Source organism: Bos taurus, chromosome 19 (genome assembly GCF_002263795.3).
Source record: "Bos taurus isolate L1 Dominette 01449 registration number 42190680 breed Hereford chromosome 19, ARS-UCD2.0, whole genome shotgun sequence".
In the NCBI taxonomy this organism is placed as follows: domain Eukaryota; kingdom Metazoa; phylum Chordata; class Mammalia; order Artiodactyla; family Bovidae; genus Bos; species Bos taurus.
Genome location: NC_037346.1, coordinates 43225226 through 43238047, shown reverse-complemented (window position 1 = coordinate 43238047; position 12822 = coordinate 43225226). Strand labels below are relative to the sequence as shown.

The 12822-nt window shown below is 52.8% G+C and overlaps 2 non-coding genes across 2 annotated transcripts; both read right to left on the bottom strand.

The window, feature by feature from the left end:
- Window positions 1–3624: 3624 nt before the first annotated feature.
- Window positions 3625–3809, bottom strand: LOC112442860 (U2 spliceosomal RNA). The gene has a single exon (XR_003031148.1). It is a non-coding gene; the product is annotated as a U2 spliceosomal RNA (small nuclear RNA).
- Window positions 3810–8043: 4234 nt separating this feature from the next.
- Window positions 8044–8234, bottom strand: LOC112442846 (U2 spliceosomal RNA). The gene has a single exon (XR_003031134.1). It is a non-coding gene; the product is annotated as a U2 spliceosomal RNA (small nuclear RNA).
- Between the last annotated feature and the right edge of the window lie 4588 nt (window positions 8235–12822).

The following is a 12822-nucleotide window of genomic DNA, read 5'->3' as shown; positions in this document are numbered from 1 at the left end:
CTAATGAGTTGATCAGCTGATAGGCTAATCAACCCGGAATATTCATTGGAAGGGCTGATGCTGAAGCTGAAGCTGAAGCTCCAATGCTTTGGCCACCTGAGGCGAAGAGCTGACCCACTGGAAAAGCCCCTCCTGCTGGGAAAGATTGAAGGCAGAAGGAGAAGGGCACCACGGAGGATGAGATGGTTGGGTGGCGTCACCGACTCAAAGGACGTGAGCTTGAGCCAGCTCCGGGAGATGGGGAAGGACAGGGAAGCCTGGCGAGCTGCAGTCCGTGGGGTCACGACGGAGCGACTGGGCACCGACAGTGAGTGGGAGGATCATTCCAACTATTTGGGGGAAGGGGTGGAGGTTTCCAGGAATTGGGCCACTGCCCACTTTTTGGTCTTTTGACAGTGCCTTGGAACTGTCATGGCGCCTCTGGGCAGGTCCTTTAGCTTGCTGATTGAGAATCAAGGTCTGCTCGAAGCTGACTTCTCTGCCAGCTTAGACCCCCACGGACTGCAGCCCGCCAGGCTCCTCTGTCCGTGGGATTCTCGAGGCAAAGAATACTGGAGTGGGCAGCCATTCCCTTCTCCAGGGGATCATCCCGACCCAGGGGTCGAACCCGGTCTCCTGCATTGCAGGCAGATTCTTCCTACCATCTGAGCCACCAGGGAAGCCCGTCTTAGACCCATGTGATTCTAATGAATGTCTGTTGTGTCCTCGGGCTATGCCACACTTTCAGAAGTTGTGCCCTGCCCCCTTCCCTTCTGTTTCGGACACACCTGTGGAGCTTGGAAGTACAGCGAGCCTCGGGCCCCTCCTGAGACAGTCCGGTCCAATTGATCTCGGGAGACCTAGGCCCGCAGTGGCTTGGAGCGGCGCTTGGGTTCCCAGCCGGAGGTTGGGGCTGGGGCGCGGCGGTGAAAGCCCCGGGTCCTAGCCACTAGACCCGTGGTCAGTGACGAGGACCCTGGCCCTTCGGCTCTGCACAAAGGAATTCCCAGGGAGACGGAAAGTAGTGGAACAAGTGGGGCATTTATTAAGAGGAAAAGAGTACGCTATGTGTGGGTAGGCACACGGGCAGACGCAGAGGGAGAGTCCCCGAATCGCGCCCTTGTAGTGGCTTGAATTACTTTTTGAGTTTATTTTTTAAGTCTTTCGGCCACAAGGCGTGTGGGAATCATAGCTCCCCCACCAGGGATCGAACCTTCACCCTCTGCGTTGGAAGGCAAAGTCTTAACCACCGGACCACCGGGGAAGTCCCTTGAACTGCTTTTACGAGGCATTTCTCTAGGTTTCCTTTGGCCGATCATTTGGATTCATTTGGTTCACAGGCCATATGTGGTATATCTCAGGGTCCTTCCATAGGCGTGCATGCATCTCTTAGCCAAACTGGATTCTACCCAAGAGGCCTGTGGGTAGCCTAGCGTTAGTTAGCATCACTCCCCTTTGACCTCCAAGGAGCCTCTCTGGGCCTGTGTGGTCTGGGAGGTCTCCTGACTTCCAGAAAGAGAAATGTGTGGTCTGGGCGCTCGCCCAGCCCGCTCGCCCTCATTGCCCTGCCCTTGGCCTCTTGGAAGCTTTTGGTCAATAGAGAATGCATCTCCAACTGCTTTACCCTGGGATGGGGGTGGGGAGCGGCAGGTACCTCCCGCCTCACCATGGCCGTTCGGTGGTGCCTGGTGCCCGGGACCCAAGTATGATCTCAACGAGAGCCCTGGACACCACCCCACCACCACACCACACCCGAACCCACAGTAGGTCTAGAAGGGAAAATTTTCCTTCCCTGTGAGGAAAGACCTTTGCAGGGAGGACGACATTGGCCTGTAATTTGTTTGGTCGGGCCCAGCCAGTCTTAGGGCTACCCGAAGAAACCTGAATTCAATCGCCTACGCCTACATCGGAGGGGGTGTCCAAGCTATTCTCTTGCGCGGCCACGTCGGGTGGTATTTCTACCAGAGAATGGTCACCGTCCAGCTAACTGTCGGTTGGGGTCAATGTGAGGGGCGGAGGGCGCGTGAGTGAACCAGGCATATCTAGGAAACGGTCCAGGGTAGAACCAATTCTGACTCCGTGTTGGACTTTAACCTTGGGTTTTCGTTGCTTTTGTTATTATCATCGTACACAATGGCCTGCCCCCAGAGAACCGTGCCCCTCTGCCCGACTGTTAAAAGCATCTTTGGTCGGCTCACAGGAGGGCTGATCTGACCCTACCCACCTGTGTGCACGACTCTACCAAAGAAGAGATCCGCATATCCCCCACCCCCACCCCGCAACGCTGGCCATCCCAGGAGATGCTTTTGCAAGACTGATGGCCCCTTTTAGTTTATTCCTCTCCGCCTCTCCCTCTCTCCTCGGCCTTTTTTGTACTTTGCTTCCTCATCGCTTCCCTCTCTCTGGTTCCATGAAAGAACCTGGCCTCTAGACCCCAATAAGAAAGTTATTGTGAGGCATTAGTCCGCCGTCCTCTCTGGGACCAACTGGAGTCGGAACCAGAAACAAACGGCAGCCAATATATGGGAGATCTGGCAGATAACCGAGTTTCAGGAGATATGGAGGAGCTTGGGAGACAGAAGAGATGGGTGCGAAGCACGAGAGAGGAGGATGGAGCCTGATGAGACTCACCCTGATCGCTTCAGACCTGAGTGTCGGGGCTTCCAAAATCTCTGTTGCCTGTGAGTTTAGGACAGCGCCTTCTGTACAAAGCACACAGGAAAAGACCAAAAGTTCAGACAGGAACAACTCACTCCTATGGCACAATAGAAAAGACCGTTCCAGAAACCAGTCTGCAGATTAAAAAAAAAAAAAAAACAAGGGGCGGATGGCGGGGGTGGGGGGGTGGTGATGGTGGCGGGGGGAAGCTTCCTAAATGAAACCTAAAGGTTAAAGAATCAAACGATTGACTCTTTAGAAAAGACCTCACGCTGGGAAAGATCGAAGGCAGAAGGAGAAAGGGAGGCTAGAAGATGAGATAGATGGTTGGATGGCATCAGCCAAACGAGTTTGAGCAAGCTCTGGGAGTTAGTGATGAACAGGGAAGTGTCGCGGCCCGGGCGCAGGTTGGAAAAGAATTTCCAGACATGAGACAAAATGAGAGGGAAATAACGTTTATTAGAATGGGAGACGCTGTTAGAACAGTGGGCCGGCTCAAGAGAGACCCGACGTTGAGCAGGAGTCCACAGTCCACTTTTATACCCAGGGTACACAGAGTGGGATAGGGGTCTTGCGGGTCACTGGGTTGGAGGGAACAGTGAGGCAAATATCTTCTCCCTATGCGGTAGGAGGGGAGACAGGTTATACTGCTCACGAGGACCTGAAATCCATTAATGGTTACAACATGGGGGAAGGAAAGGCCGATAATGGTCTGGTTTTTCTGTTCCTGCATTCCAAGAAGACTCTCGTAGGTTTTATCTGCTCTTTCGCCCTTGGGTCACCACAGGAAATAGACAGGGAAAAGCCAAGCACAACTAAGCAATTGAATCAAACTGAAAGAATCAAAATCAGCCTAAAAGAAAACAAAACAAAGACAGGGGGAAAGCCACACAAACCCCACAGCCCAAGTGAAAAACACAAAAGAGAAGAGAAATCTTCCGAGGAGAAAGGCCAGAAAAGAAACAAGTCTACCATTTGGGGGTGCCGGTTTTGTCCTCAGAGAGAATGCACCATTCCTGGGAAGTGCTGCAACACAGAGCAGGCTCCGATGCCAACTGCTTGCCCCCAAAACTCCCTTAACAGTATTGTTCCCAGATAGAGGAGGTATCAGATGTTAAGCCGGTAAAGAACAGATACTACACTCGATCTCAGCCAAAAGGCGGAGAAGCAATGGTGCTCTTTCAGGTGGCAGCCACCATCCTCCCCTCCTCTCCATTCAGCTCACCGTGAGCAACCTACCCGTCAGTCGTCAGTCAACATTCCTGGCTCTCTAGCCCATGTCCGCTCCAGACCAGTGAAACAACTTGTTCTCCACATTCTGGTCAATTCTCACATCTCTTCTGGCTCCCTGGCCCCCATCCTTCCCGGGACAATGACTCTCTATGTGCATGACCCACCCTCCTCCACCCTGAGGGCGCGGCCAGCATCCTCAGGCTCTGCCCATGCATCACAGGTGCCAGCTCCGGTCCGAAGGCAGGGGGACTGTGCTTGGGGCGCGGGAGCTGCAGGACAAGAACGGTCCGGGTGCTCCCGAAGCCCGAAGTGAGCCCGGGGTCGTGGCTGTGCATCCGGGGGAGCCGCGTGAGCCCCAGGCCGCCAGACACCAGACTCCTTCCCACGGTCCCGGCCAGGCTCCTTAACTGAGACCCTGGGACGGTAGCTCAGCTGGTAAAGAATCTGCCTCCAATTCAGGCGACCCCAATTCGATTCCTGGGTCGGGAAGATCCCCGGGAGAAGGGATAGGCTACCCGCTCCAGTACCGTTGGGCTTCCCTGGTGGTGAAATCTGCCTGCAGGGGATCTGTGGGAGACCTGGAGTCCATCCCTGGGTAGGGAAGATCCCCTGCAGAAGGGAACGGCTACCCACCCCAGTATTCTTGCCTGGAGAATTCCACGGACAGAGGAGCCTGGTAGACTACAGTCCACGGGATGGCAAAGAGTCGGACACGACTGAGCGACTTTCACATCACCAGGCGGGCGCTCTTGTCTTTTCTCCGGTCTCCGCAAAGCCCCTAGAGAGCTGCAGGTTCTGTGAAACTAGCACAGTCGGCCCTCCCCCTGACCGACTCTCTAGTTCTGTCAGACCTGAGGGGAAAGACCCCCCACCCCCCACCCCGGGGACTGCCCCGCAGGACAGCCACCTGGCAGTCACTGCCCTGCATTCTTTGCTATGATCACACCCACTTGGCTACTGGACACCCTAGAGAGGATTGACGCTGTTATCATCCTCGTTTCACTGTCGTGATCAACGAGACCAGAGAGGCTAAGAAACTTGCCCTGGGTCACACGGCTAGCAGGCAGCCGACCTGCGGGGTTGACCACCGTGTCCCAAGACCTCGCCCGGTCCTGGAGCACAGGCCCCGCTCACTGATGGTGCCTCCGAGGGGGAAGCCACCAGAAGAGGAAGGCGACTTGGAGGGGCGCAGAGTTGCTGGCGACACACGCGCCGGTTTGCTGGCGCCAGGCCCACAAACTTATAGCGTTTCTATAAGGGTGGGTGGCACCTGGGGTCACGGCCTCGCCTGACCCTGCCTCGGCTCCTGGCTCCGTGACTCCCTGCCGCCCTGGGTTTTCCCTCTCTCCTGTGGGAGGGAGAGGGTGGGACGGGGGGTGATCTCTTTCACACCTTCTCAGGGAACCCTAATAACGTGCCGGCCAGATTAGCTCGGAGGCCCCCTCTGGACATGCCTGGCAGGAGTCAGCCCTCAACTAGCAAACACTAGGGAGAAACAGTGACTTTGCCAGACACTTCTCTGAGCCGTCATCTCCTGGTGGGAATCTCGGTTCTAAGAAAACCTAACGTGGGCCCGTTTTCAGCCATCCCCCTCCCTTCTGCCAGCAGAGGCGCCCCTCTGTGCCCCAAGATGGTTTTGAGTTTGTGAGTATCTAGCGCCAGACAGACGTGTCATATACAAATACATACACACACACACACACACACACACACACACACACACACACACGTAAATATGGACATGCTTTTTTAACTCCGCTTACCCACAACCCCACTTGCTCCAGGCCTTATCCCTCTCCGCCCTCCACCCCAACCCTCCTCTCACACCCCGCTTAGCCGAAACTGTTCCTATTGTTCAGTGCCAAGTCGTGTCAACTCTTCCTTGACCCCATGGACTGCAGTACACCAGGGTTCTCTGTCCCTCACCATCTCCCAGAGATTTTCCAAGGTCATGTCCAGTGAACCGGTGATGCCACCCTACCCTCTCATCCTCTGTCACCCTCTACTCCTTCTGCCTTCAATCTCTCCCAGCATCAGGATCTTTTCCAAGGAGTCAGCTCTTCGCATCGGGTGGCCATAGTATCGGAGCTTCAGCTTCAGCACCAGTCCTTCCAAGGAGAATTCAGGGTTGACTTCCTTTAAGGTGGACTGGTTTGATCTCCTTGCAGTCCAAGGGACGCTCAGGCGTCTTCTCCTGCACCACAGTTCCAGAGCATCAGTTCTTCGGCCTCTGCCTTCTTTATGGTCCAGCTCTCACACCCGTACATGACTACTGGAAAGACCACAGCCTTGATTGTACGGGCTTCTGTTGACCAAGTGATGCCTTTGCTTTTTAACACACTGTCTAGGTTTGTCACAGCTTTCCTGCCAAGAAGCAATCGTCTTCTGATTTCCTGGCTGCAGTCACCATCCTCGGTGATTTTAGAGCCCAAGAAGAGGAAATCTGTCACTGTTTCCACATTTTCCCTTTCTATTTGCCAGGAAGTGATGGGACCAGATGTCATGATCTTAGTGTTGTTTTCTTTCGTTCTTTCTTTTTTAACACTGAGGTGTTTTTCTTCCAAATTATTTATGGGTTTACTTTTGGCTGCACTGGGTCCTTGTTGACACATGCAGGCCTTCTCTAGTTGCGAGCGCGGGCTACTCTCTACTTGTGGCTTATGGGCTCTAGAGTGCGGGCTCAGTAGTTGTGCCGCAGGGGCTTCGTTGCCCCGTGGCCTGTGGCATCTTCCTGGACCAGGGATTGAACACATGTCCCCTGCATTGGCAAGCAGATTCTTAACCGCTGGGCCACCAGGGAAGTCCAATGTTGAGTTTTAAGCCAGCTCTTTCACTCTCCTCCTTCACCCTCAGCAAGAGGCTCTTTAGTTTCTCGTCCCTTTCTGCCATTAGAGTGATATCATCCGCAGATCTGAGGTTATTGATATTTCTCCCGGCGATCTTGGTTCCAGCTTGTGACTCATCCAGCCCGGCATTTCGCATGACGTGCTCCGCGTAAAAGTTAAATAGACAGGGTGACAAGAAACAGCCTGGTCGGACTCCTTTCTCAATTTTGAACCAGTCACTTGTTTCGTGGAAGGTTATAACTGTTGCTTCTTGACCCGCATACAGGTTTCTCAGGAGACAGGTAAGATGGTCTGGTATTCCCATCTCCTTGAGAGTTTTCCAGTTTGTTATGATCCACGCAGTCAAAGGCTTGAGCCGACTCAATGAAACAGAGGTAGAGGTATTTCTGGGTTTCCCTTGCTTTCTCTAGGATCCAGCGAATGTTGGCGACTTGATCTCTGGTTCCTCTGCATTTTCTAAACTCAGCTTAAACATCTGGAAGTTCTCAGTTCACGGACTCCTGAAGCCTAGCTTGGAGGATTTTTGAGCATAACCTTACTAGCACGAGAGATGAGTGCAATCGTCCCCTGGTGCCTGGGCAGATTCCCACAGCAGCTGCTTTTCCCACCACACTATCCGGTGCACTTAGATCAGCGCCCAGCACCTAGATCTTGGTCGAATGCCAGAGTCAATGGGAAAGGACGAAAGAAGATAATACGGGGAAGTCGTTCTGGTTTATACATGATTTGAACTTTGTGCTGACCTGAACAGCCTGCCTTGTGTATCCAAAAGACACAGTGGCTCTTACTTTAGGCCCTCTTCTCTTCTAAGTGATAATAACTCCAAGTAATAATACAACTTCTTCAGTGGCACTGACCTCTGTCAGTCAGTCACCTGTATAAAGGAAATCCCAATACAACCAACACACAGACTGAGTTAAAGCCCATCGTTTTAACCTAGACTCTAAGAGGATCTCGGTGGCTTTAAGCCGGAACCGCCTGAAGTCAGAAAACATGAATACAGAAATAACCTTAGAGATATCAAGAGAAGGCAGGTGGATAGAGACAGAAGATCTCACTCCTGAGTGAGAATGCAGGGTAGAAAGACCTGCACTTAACGAAGTTATGAAATAGAGGCCCTCTTCAAGAAGTGGATATGGCAAGTGAGTTTTAAGTCACAGTTTTGGCGTTTTACGCTCATTGGACTTCCTTTACTTACTCTGCTCTTACAAATCCTCAGGATGGCTTGCAAAGCATGTAGTCAAACCTGGAAAACTCCCTGAGATAGCCAAATCCTTTACAAAAAAGGGCCAGTTTCTGCCTTTGGGTACTTCAGTAAGTGTCCCCGAGGGGGTGCACCGTTCCTGGAGGTACTGCAATACCAGGCCGATGCGTGGAGTGGACGGAGCAAGCTCCTATTCCAACTCCCTGCTCCAAAAATCCATTTAATATATTGTCCTCGGATAGAGGACGTATCAGATATTAAACTGATAAGAACAGATACTACACTTGATCTTAGCCAAAAGGCCGAGAAGCGATAGCGTGTCACCGCCCGTCGCCGTCACCGTCCGGCTGTCGTGCATGTTGCACTCAGTGTGACCGGGTCCCCGCTCACTCCAGGTCTCCCTTCCTTTGCCTCGTTGACAGTGCTATGGCGGCACTACACCAGACTCTCGGGCAGAAGTTGGATTCTCCACATTGTAAAAGAGAAATCCCGCATCTGCCGCGGCTTTGTGGTTCTCGGGCGGAAGCGCCGTCTCGAATCTGCATGCCCCGCCCTCTGTCGCCGAGAAGGCGTGGCTCCGGCGGGACCGCAGCGCCCTGGGGACGGCCTCGGGGCGGCGGCAGGGGAGCTCCTCCTTGGGGCTAGTGGAGAGGAGAGACCCGACCGGAAGGGGTGCGGGGTGGCCGTCGAGAGGGACCCGTGCGACGAGCTGTTGGCCGAGAGTTTTCCTGAAGACAAGGTCGCAAGACTCACTCGCCCGGACTGCAGTGTGTTACACAGGCCTCCGCCTGCGGAGAGAGGGGCTCCGTAGGGTCGGCTGTGTGGAGGGGGCTTCCCGGCCAGGCGGAAGGCGGATGGCCCACAGTGGGGAAGGGAGGGGGCGTGTGGATGCGGAGGGCGGGGCCGGGCCGCGGGAGGGGTTCACTCCAACGCCAGCGCCCTTGTCCTTCGGTGCTTCTACGAACCAAACGGATCCCGGGCTTCCTACCGAAAGCTCCCTCCGCCTAGGACCTCCTTTCCCTGCCCCTCCTCCTCAGCTGTGGGCCTCGCTGATGGCTCAGATTGTCAAGAATCCGCCTGCAAGACAGGAAACCTGGATTCCACTCCTGGGTCCGAAGATCCCCTGTAGGAGGAAACTGCAACCCACTCCGCTATTTTCGCCTAGGAAATCGAGTGGACAGAGGATCCTGGCGGGTCACAGGGTCTCAAAGAGTCGGTCACTAGTTAGAGACTGAAAACAAGAAGAAACATTCTGTTGATCTGAGTTGTCACAGCCACTAGCCACATGCAGCCAGGGAACGCTGGGCAGGTGGTTCCTCCGAATTCAGAGGTACCACTGAATCCTGAGGTACCAAGAATTCAAAGGTTTCCACTTTCAAGTGGAAAGCACACATGGGATTTCAAAGACTCAGTATTAAAAATCGTAACATATCTCTGTAATGTTGATATTAATTACATATTGAAATATTTTGTGATATCTCGTTTGTAGAGGGGGAGGGGTGGGTGTGTGCCCGAGGGTTTGCAAGAACCCTGAGGAGGGATGGGGTGGAAACTTCCCTGCCCCGTCATTGAAAGCATGGAGCTCTAACCACGGACCACCAGAGAATGTCTGAGATATCTTGAGTTAAAGAGCGTATTAAACTTAATTGCACTCACTTCTCTTATTTTTTTATATGCCTAAGAATATTTGCATTTACCTGTAGGGGGGAATTCCCTGGTGGTTCAGTGGTTATGCCTGAGCGCTTTCAGTGTGGGAGTCTGCATTCCATCCTTGGTTGGAGAACTGGGATCCCAAAAGTCACACAGTGTGGCCAGATTAAAAACAAAAACAAAAACAGTTATGTGTGTGCCTCACATATTTCTTGAAAGCACTGTTACAGATGGAAGTGCTGAGAGGCTAAGCATCTTGCCTAATGTGAAAAGAAGTTAGGATTTGCATTCAAGCACCCTGCTAACCACTGGGGCCTCAGAGGTTTCAAACCGGGAGTCCTGATATTTTAATTGTGAATGATAAAAATGCCTCTCTGATGAGGGTACTTGTGAAGCTACACGAGGAAATGCAGCACGTCGGAATGTCTTAATGAGTATATCCTGGGGAAAGTCACTTCTTGCCTGTAAAATAGAAATGATTCCATTTGAAGTCTTGCAAACTATCTACACCTACTCACCCTGAGCCTCCTGTTTCACATCCCGCTCTCCCTGGTCTTGTATTTCTGCTGGCTGCCAAGTGGCTTTGACACCCATGATGCTCACGTGGCATAGATACACGTGTAGATATGGACGCGGACACATAGAATGTAGGTATGGTCACCAGTATGCAGTCATTAGTGCTGTATTGTCTTTCACCTTGATGGGAATCCCCTGTTTGCTGGTCTATTCTCGGCACCTATGGTAGTGCTCTCAATATACTTGATTTGTGATGAATATGTGTTGAGTGACTGGATGAGGTTCCAATGAGACAATGTATACTGTGCTTAGGCTGGGTCTGACAAAGTCTTCAAGTTTCTGAATCAGAAATTTTGAAAGGAGGCCCCAGCTCTGTGTTTATCAAGTCCTCCAGATGATTCTGACAAACTCCCAAATTTGAGCATGCAGCCATTCGTGTGGGCCAAACATCATGGATGACTTGACAGAAATCTATGAAATCAAGAAGCTGAATCAGGGACTTCCCGGTGGTCCAGTGGTTAAGTATGCGCCTCCCCGTGCAGGGGACACGGTTTGATTCCTGGTCTAAAACTGAGATTCCCCCACGCATCGAGGCAACTAAGGCAGCATACTTGCTCTGAGTGCTCTGGAGCCCGTATGTCACAACTAAGACCCAAAACAGCCAGAGAGTAAATACACGTTTAAAAAGCCGAATCAAACATGTAAGGTCTCTGGGGATTGGCCCCTGTTGCGAAAGCTCTAAAGAGTCCCTCAGCTCGGATAACTGGCCGACAGCGAGTTCCCTGCACAGCAAGAGTCTGGCTTTCTCCCCTCAGCTCACCTCTGTCTCTCTCTGGTGGGCTTGTTCCTCCCCCCTCGCAGCTGTTGGCGGTTGCTCCCATGGCCCTGTCACCCTCTTGGGGCTCTGACTGCTGTTCCTTCCTGATCACCCAATGCCCCTCTTGATGCCAAGATCTCCCCAGGTGCCACTGTCCTGTGAAGATGGCAGCTGGAATCTGTCCCCGAGTGGATCTGTCTCCTAAGAGACCACAGCCTGCTGCAACTGCCTCTTCACAACCTTCTCCATCCTCCAGCCTCCTCCCGCCTCTGCCTTCCCGGCACCAGCTATTAGGCCCTCAGGAAAAGCATAAGAAATGTCACTGAAATCAGATCTCCTGCTCAGAAAATGTTCATTTACATCTCATCTCACCTCTACAAAAAAACACTCGAAAGGGGTGGTTTTTCCGTTCCCAACCTCAAACTGCAGTGAACGTCCTGTCTGAAAAGAAGACTCCAGGGGAATTCCCTGGCGGTTCAGTGGTTAGGGCTCCATGCTTTCACTGCCAAAGGGAAGGGCTCAGTACCCGGTAGGGGATCTAACATCCCACAAGCTGGGTGGCATGGCCAGAAAAAGAAACAAACAAAAAACCTCAGAAGGAGGGAAAGGAACCTGTCCAACACCACACCACTTTGCTTCAGAATTAGGCAGTGAGAGACTCATCCACCAGGGGGCAGCATCTGCTCCTTTGCTGCCCTGGCCTGGGCTCTGGGACTTGGTTTTGGATGAGTTGCCTCTGAATGGGCCCCTGGCTGGCAAAAAGGGTGTCTAAGGGCCCCTCCCCCTCAGTTTTTCTTTCACATTCTAAGTAATAGGTTGTGTTTTCCCTATTTTATTCCTTCTTTTCTTGGCCTTGGCATCTTATTCCCAAACCAGGGATGTAACCTGTGTCCTGTACAGTGGAAGAACAGAATTCTAAGCCTGGACCACTGGGGAACTCCCTCTCCAACACATTCTTGAGGAAGCAAAGAGGGAATTTGAAATTCATGTCTTTGTCATTCCCTGGCGGAAGCTGATCTTGGACCTCGTCTCCCCTCCCATCCCTCCTCCTGCAGACTCCTCTCCTCCCTTCGGTTGTACACTCAGCAGGTCCTCGGTTGGGATGCAGTGGAGACAAGGATGTCCTCAGCTGCTTCCTAGGTGAGCCTCACCCATCCTGTACCCTCCCCTACTCCAGAGCCTGAGTTGTCCTGGGGAAAGGGACCTGGAATCATCTAAGCCCCGCATTACATGCTGAGGAAACCAAGGCTCCAAGGGGGGAGGAGGCTTTTCCAAGCCAGTTCAGTTGTCAGGACAAGACTCATGATGACTCTCAGCCCAGGGTTCAGCCCACCAGGCCTTGAGGGTGGCCTCTCTCTCCAGGGTCATCCCTCCATGGCGTCTGTTTTTCTCCTCTAAGAAATCCCTCTTCCCCAGTAAAGGTCTGAGGGTTCAGTAGTACCCAGACCTTGCCTGGAAGTACAGGGTTTTTAGGTGTCCCTCCCAACCCCCAAGGTGTCAGGGACCCCAGACCAGGAAACTCCCGGCTAAGGCTGGGTGTTTCATTCCCACACTCAAAGAAACCCTTGAGTACATTTAGTCAATCCATCATGTAGTCCATCATGAATCATGGAGGATTTCCTGATTGCCTGCTGTGTGGCAGGCACAGTGCTGGGCACTGCGGAGATGTGGCTGAGAAGAACCAGCTTCTGGACTCAGCGCTTAGTCTGGTGGGGAGACAGCTCCGAGGAAGACCCTCCTCTCAGCAGCTGGAATCTGACCCAGGTCAGGGAGCCAATGGGAGGAAGTAGGTAGGTCCCAGCTAGTCTGTCCTTCTGTCTGGAATGCTACCTTGCCTCCTGGCCACTTAAACTTGCCTCTGATGTCACCATTGGAGAGGCCTTCATGAGCAACCCCCTCCTCCATGTAAAGTAGCTCTC